Source organism: Rhyacophila brunnea, unplaced genomic scaffold (genome assembly GCF_057557595.1).
Source record: "Rhyacophila brunnea isolate RB1 unplaced genomic scaffold, BYU_Rbru_1.0 scaffold_34, whole genome shotgun sequence".
In the NCBI taxonomy this organism is placed as follows: domain Eukaryota; kingdom Metazoa; phylum Arthropoda; class Insecta; order Trichoptera; family Rhyacophilidae; genus Rhyacophila; species Rhyacophila brunnea.
Window position 1 is genome coordinate 4,037,040 of NW_028233006.1, and position 8,271 is coordinate 4,045,310.

Sequence of the window (8,271 nt, forward strand, 5' to 3'; positions counted from 1 at the left end):
AAATTAGAGGGGTCAATAGTCAATATACATTTATATCGACGTTCGTTTGATTTATTTGTGTAATGTACAAAAAATGATTTTTTTTTTATAATTTAATCCTTTTATTACGGGTATTTTTTAAAAAAAAAATTTTACTTTGCTTAGTGTTAAAAGTGATCGTGGTATCGCGAGTATTAATATAGTACAGTTTTTAAAATACTTATAACGCAGTTAATTTGCCTTTCCATAGCTTATTTGGGCTAGATGTAGTATAATATTGCTGTGATTTTAAATAGATTCAGTTAGCTAAGCCATCTAAGACAAATTTTTCTATTCATAAATATTTTGATTTTAGTCATAATAGATCTAAATTTTCTAAAAAAATGGTTGTTATATAAGTTAAATGAAAATATTTGAAGAGTCCCTTGTCTGTTGCTTGAGGATTCATAAAATTTAATTTAACCATCTAAGTATAGCATTTCATATATAATTTTTTTTTTATTTTTTTAAAATGTTTTAGTAGGGCATTGAGCGTGTTTTAAAAGTAAATAATTCTTTAAATACCCAAATAGACCATTTTTTGGAATAAAAACGGTTTTTATGGTGACATTCTCCGCGATTGCAATATATAAAAATCCGATTGTGTATTTTAAATCATATATACATTTACTTCTATAGATAATCTTAATTTCGTCTACATTTTAAATAAAATGAAATTTTTATGGTCTTTTTTTTACAACACTCTTTAGTCGCTGTAGAATCAAAAGCTAGAATCTGGTTTACGAATAGGCAATATTTGTGATCTGAATGGTCTTTCATATGTGTTGGATTATATAGTCATACGTTTTTTTATATTTAAGTCGCCAACGAATCATAATTCCTACCATTTTTCTTGAAGGAGAATTAAGCCTAAATTTATTTTATGGCTAGTTACAAAATATTTGGATTTATGATCTATTTAGAATGTTAAAAATAGTTTTATGCTATTTGTTTCCTGTATATCCTCTTTTTTTATTTATGTAGTTCTTTTGCGCATGTGTATTTACTGTTTTTGTACTAGATTGCCACGTTGTGACAGTAAATTTAATTTGGTTGGAATTAGATCTTATACCTAATATTTATTGTTCTGATTTATAGAGGTTAAATATGTAATATTGATTTTTTTTTATTTATATGTATATTTTTGTGATGTCTCTATTTGATTCTGCACCTTTATACATCAAAGCTAAAATTTGTTTATTGTTGATATTGACCTTAATTAAAAAAATGTCTAAAAAGAAATTTTTATATAAACAGAAAAGATGTTACTAACTTTGTTTGTGAAAAGGTTTTGGACATATTTCGGATTCTATAGTGCTAGGGCGCGCATTGTTTTGAAGGTTTTGGATACTCTTTCTTGAAATATTAATATAATTTAAACTTGTAGGTGTCAATATTAAATATATAAGTGTATATTTCGGAATTTTAAGTAGGTTTTTATACAATCCTTATTCTGAAATATTATAGTTTAGTTTCAGGCTATTGATTAGATAAATTTGCTGCATCGGTAATTTTTAGTATTATAAAGTAGTACTGTGAATCCATTTTGCGTTGCACTTATCTTGCCGGTTATATTAAGATAAGCTATTTTAGAAAAGCCAATGTAGTTCAGATGGGCTCTTACTATTACAATAACATTGGATGATTACATTTAAATACATTTTTTTTATCTAAAAATTGGCTAAATTCTATGAACATTGTACAAATTCAGCTTTTTTATCATCCTATATTTTAAAAATTTTTAATCGTATCATATAAAACTTTTTTGATGTTAAATAGCATATGTTTTTTTATCTAAGGTTGCTTGTATAGCAGTTTTAGCGCATCTTCGTAATTAAAGTGTTCCACGCTTGTGCAGTGCATCGTATTTGGTAAGAAAATAAATTTGTTTATTTTATATTTAGACTAGTGGCTATGCATAAAAATATGAAACTTCGTATCCAAAGCCCCGAATCAGAGTTTTCTGTTAAATATAACTCGCATTTTGCACCTGCTGCAGTCACTATGTAAATCAGATATCTGCTAATCTATTAAAAATGTCTTTAATGCATAATGTTTGTTTATTCATAGGCTTATATTAAAATAGATGCGTATTGTTACTACATATAAATTTTGAAGTTATATCTTGACTTTTATATCGAAGAAAGAACCTAGGGATCACATTAGTTCATAGAATGATGTACATAAAAGCATATATAAGTCTTTTTGAGGCGATAATACTAAATTAATATAGGTATTGTATTTTTTATAAAATGTTCATTATAAATTTACCAATAAAAAAAATAATTTATTCTTAGGATAAGATGAACGATAATCCATTATATTCTATAGATTCTGGCATGAAATTCTGATATACGATAATATATAGCTTTTTTTTCGAGAAGCTCATGATTATAATAAGAGTAAAAAAACAGCTTCTTATTAGCCATAAAACACTATAAATTGTATAATATAAATTCACCATATAAATATTTTGTTTTCTAAAACCATTTGACCTATTTTCTGCATTGCATACCATTTATTTATACTAGAAGTAGATACAGTAAACCATTAAAAAGATATATAAAATATAAAATCTATTGATTTGTTAGTAAAATGTACATATCATAAAAAAAATTTTTGTATTGTACAACAATATCTTTTTTTTTGCTCTAGATTTTAGACTTCAATATAGAATATTCTGATTGATATATATTATGATGATTATACGTGTAATTTTATTTTGATAGAAAATGTATAAACTTAGTTTATTTTGCATTTTACATGTCTAAAACCAGAATACTGTTGTAAATAAATTTGATTATTATTAAAATTTGAAGATTACCTGTACTTAAAACCAATAAAACAAAAAAATTAATGCAAAAATATGAAGGGTGAATTCGTATAATTTTAGCTCTTATCTCGCGATGATATATATTTAAAAAGACTTCTTTATTTTATACTTGCATTTTTTGTCTGAGAAAGATGATACACTGTAGAACTAATCGGCGAGAGAAAAGACACTTTTATTCTGGTTGAATAATTTCAATCTATCGAAACGAAGCTTTTATAGCTTTAAATCATCATTTCAGCCCCTTTCGTCGTATTATACACATGTTTTTAAAAATATTCCACAGTGTATTTAAAAAACGAATGTTGAAAAAAAAATGAGTATGATCTATTTTAATACATTTGAAAATACAAAAACCTCTGTCTTAACATGAAAATTTTTTTCGATTTTTTTTTGGCTTTAGTTTATAGAAGCATAAAAGTAAATCTAAAGTGATTAATAAAATAATTATGAAATTATGAATCAGCGTAAAATACTAAATTTTTTATAGCAAAGTTTGATGTTTTTTTGTTTTTTTCTGTGATAAAAAACACTCTAAATAAAGTTATATAGGATTAATTTTATTAACAGGCTTCAAAGTAAAAACAAAATAGAAAAAAAAAAGAATTTGATTTCATTTTTTTTTATATATAAAATGATTATAAAATATTATTTTTTTTTATGTTTAAAAAAAAATGGAATGTTTACTATAGATTTAAAATGAAATCATTGATATTTTCGTCTTTATAATGCAGCACTATAAATTGTGATACTAAGTATATGAAATACATGTCATTTTCATTGAAAACTTTTTATCGGCTATCTTTGGTTATCGGGTTTATATTTTTGAACCTGATAGGACTTTTTAGCGTCTTTACCACTAAATTTGCTATAATTAATGCTAAAAAGATTAAAGAAAATAGTTTTAAGCATTTTACAAAATCTAGCTACTTCTAAAATATTATGATATTGTTTAAATATAAGCATAAATTTAAATGATAGTTTTAAAGTATAATATGCACCATAAACTAGCAACATATCAAAATCCCAAGTATTGCTAGTGTTAAGGTATTTCTAGACTATTATGGATATTAGGTTATTTTTTATGCAATCAAAACGATTACCTTATATAAAGTAATATAAGCAAGGCTAATTTTTGTAAAAAATAACAAATGACGCTTCAATTTTAATATAGAAGACTGTAGATAGATTAGTGGGAGACATAGTTTTTACATTAAAAAGATCTAAATCTAATATTAAGGTGTAGTTTTAAATGCGGTAGGTTATTTTATACATTACTTGTGAATGTATAAATATTAATCTATATTAGTTTGCTTTATTATAATGCCTTCTCATGTCTCTTATTTTTATATTTTTTAAAAAGGTTTTAGGCTGATTTTTAGCGGGAAGAAAAAATATATTCAATAACATATAAATGTTGAGATGTTTTTAGAAAACTTAGATTGTTTACTAAATTTTGCTAATATAAATTCAAATAAAAATCATATATTTGTTGTTCAGGGATATAATGAAAGGATTGTTTTCTAGTCTTAATTATTTTAGGTTCTATAGTTATTTATTAACATTATAAATCATATTATAAAAATTAGAAAAGATAATTTCATAATATTTTTTGCATATTCATAAAAATCATTTTTGTAAGGAATGTATAACGATCACTGATATATTTTGCAATTGTGAAAGTTCAAAATATAAAATGCCTTTTTAAACACCTATAATTTGGTTGTATAATACTAAATTTTGGCTTATTTTCTGAATAATATATTAAATTGATATACAGAAGAAACAATTTAATAATTTGTAATTCTACAAATCAATAAATATTTCATTCGCGATACTATATATATATAAATTTTATTTGAACAGCTAAAATCTCTTACGAAATAGAAGCATACAAACAAGCTCCCGCACTTCACAAGACATTGAACTCATCTTATTTGAGAGAAGAATTGCAATTGATGAAGATATATCAAGGTAAGGTGTCAAAAGATGCATCAAGAAGTTGTTTAATATTCCCAATGGGATGACCACGTTCAAATAGATAAAAATAAACTTAACCATATTAGAAAATGAAAACCATATATACAGCTTACCCGTTATTATGTAATTTTGAAAAAATAGATATTTAATGGTAGCAGAATTAATAAACATTATACATTAGATGAATATTTACCCAGATATTTTAATGTAAATTAAGTTTAATATACATAAATTTGTAGATTAAAATGATCACATTGATTTTTTAATGGATGATGTTATATTATTAGCGTTTATTTTAAAAGAAATCATTAAGATGGTCTTAAAGAAATCACATTGAATTTTACTACTTGAAAGAAGGCGAATTGTGGAAGAATGTAAAGATTAAATAAATTGATCTTTATCAAACAAATTTCTTATATATGAGATATCATAATTTTTACAAAACATGCATCAAATAGCTAAGATTTAGATCAACCAAAAAAAATTAATATATTTATAAAATTAAATGTAATTTGCAAAACAAGCATCATAAAGTATCAAAGAAAATGTCTTTGATTTAATCATAAATAAATTGAATTTTAATCTGAATAGAAATTGAGATTAAGAAATTTTTTTGAAAAATATAACTAGCGGTATATCAAATCAGAAAGTGGAACCTTAAGCATTTAGAAGCTAGGAATTCGGCAATATATTTTAACGAAATATTATATTAAAAAATAAGAAAATGCGCCAGTGTATTTAAATAGCTCCTACACCACTTTTTTTATTAAATAACTTAGTTTATGTTACAAAATAATATATTAAGTTTAATTTTTGCTTCTTCGGATATAATAGCCTTTCGATATACTGTTTGATATAAATCTTTATGAAAAACTATTTATTTTGAACAATAAAAATTATAAAAAAATATAAATAATTGTATTAATTTAAAATTATTAAATATTATTCAGGTAACGATTCTTAGTGTCTCTTTAAATTAATTGAACAACACGAATTGTATACCTAGTGAAAATTTACAAAAAACTAGTATATCATATGGGTATATTACAACAGAAGAAATTATTAAATATATCTCAAGTGATTTATTGGCCTTTTAAATAAAATCTGCATTCTGAAAAAAAAATCCGATTATATGTATTATTTTGATTTACAGTAAAATTTACGTTTTCTAGACTATAATAAACATAGGCTAAATTTAAATAATGGAAAACATCGAATTTTATACTCGCTATATTTCTGAAAAACATTAAATTTAGAATTTCATGGATTAAATGACAGAAAAAAGATTTTTGGATGTTATATAGTTTTTTTATACATCATTAATAAATAACAAAAATCTTTTATATGCAATATTTCCTGAAAATAAAAATCCGCGATCATATATCGGTACTTCATTATCTTTGGGAAAAAAATATATATAATATTTAAATTTTATCGTTCCGATTTTAATTTTTACTTTTTAAAATATAATTTAAGATTTCTTAATGATTGTATTAAAATCTTTGTTAAAGGATGTAATTTAAGGCTCAATTTTAGCATCATGGGTTTTATATAATAATGATGTACTAATATTACCCTTTTAATTACAAATACATGTTAATACTTTCGATTCACACGTTTTATCTATCCTGAGATATAATTATGCCTATAATATGCAAATGATCGTATAAGAAAATAGAATTTATTTACTAATATTACCTAAATCCATAACCAACTGTGAAATGAGGTCAAGTGATTACCTATAATGTTGTTGTTAAATATTTTCATCAAATATATGTGGACTTTTAAAATAATATAAGGTCAAAAGGTAATAAAAAAACTTATACACTTTTTGGCTAGAAATTCCTTGTTTACATATATTGCATCAGGAAATAAAACTGTAAAAATGTCTTATTCAAGAATATTATTTGTGATATATAAAAGTTTTCATGGTAATATAGATAGAAAATCAATAATTTTAGAATTTCTAGCAAAATCTTAATTTATTTACATATTTAAATCAAGAAAATGTGTAATTATACTTATAAATATTTTAGGAAGGTAGCTTTGAAATACATCGAGTTTTCTATTTATCGCTAGAAATAATTTTTTTTTAGAAACTCATTAGATGTCTGTGTATAAATAATTATACTGTATACACATATATGAATCGAGTTTAATATTCTTAATATTTCACATTACAGGTTTTTATATTTAATAAACGAAATAAACCTGATTACATTAGTTAAAAAAAATCAACATAATAAAGCTGTAAATATATCGTAAATCAAAGTAATCGATGTAAATCTATCATATAATAGATCTTTTTCTAGATATATTTTAATATAAATATAAATAACGACGATTATATATATTTTATATTGCCATGGTATTTTTTAAAGTTTATATATATTAAAGTAGAAAATTTATTGGTAGTAATTAGAAATTTACAAATTCAAACAGAATTTAAGGTGTAAATTTGTAATTACGACAAGCTTAAATTAAGTTTTACTGATAATAAATTTTATTTACTAACGTATATTCTTTTTTAAGAATTGTGTGTGTTACTATCCATCTATATCTTTTTTTGCTGTATTTTAAATTACTAAACATTTAAAGGTATAAGATTGTTTACCATGTAAAATTCTCACTTGTAAACTTAATATTAAGTATAATATATATATATTTAGAATGGTTGTGAGATCTATGCAATTAAAAAAAAATCATAATATTCAAGAAAAATTTTAATGCACTTTGTATCTTTCCAGATTTCGTCACCAATAGATGTATTTTTGCATTTTACACTCAAGACGTGTAAATTATATATAAAAAAACGTCGACTAGTCAGCTTCAAATATTTCATTTTCCATCAAAATAATATAGACTAGAATATTGTAAAATGCGAATGGTTTAAAAAAAATTTTCAAGACCACAACTGTATGGATCTAAAATAAATTTCAAAATATAAATGTAAGCAAATCTCGAATTTTTATAGTAAAAAAGATTAAAATTATTTTACTGTTATTTTTTTATAAAAGGTTTGCAAAATGCATGATCATCTGTTAAAATTACTTAAGCTTTATTCATTTCTTTTATTACATAATTAAAAATAATGTTTACATACGACAAATGAAATCGAGACGATGTGAATTTTACAAATATAAAGTTGATTGTATAAATCAATGTGATCTGACTTGTTGCCATAAATCAGTAAATGGTCTATACACGACTTAAAAATATAGATATATTCAAATAAATCCATTAGTTTCTATTCATCAAAGAAATATTGTGTATCTAAGCTAAGCATATAAATTAATTAAGAATACACAGAAATTTCTATATATGTGTCAAAACTTGGTTCTATATAGAATGATATTCTATTTTTTTGTGATATCAAAATAATTACTTATATTCTTAGTTAATTAAAGCTCGTGATATATTCCCACTGAAAATACCAATATTAG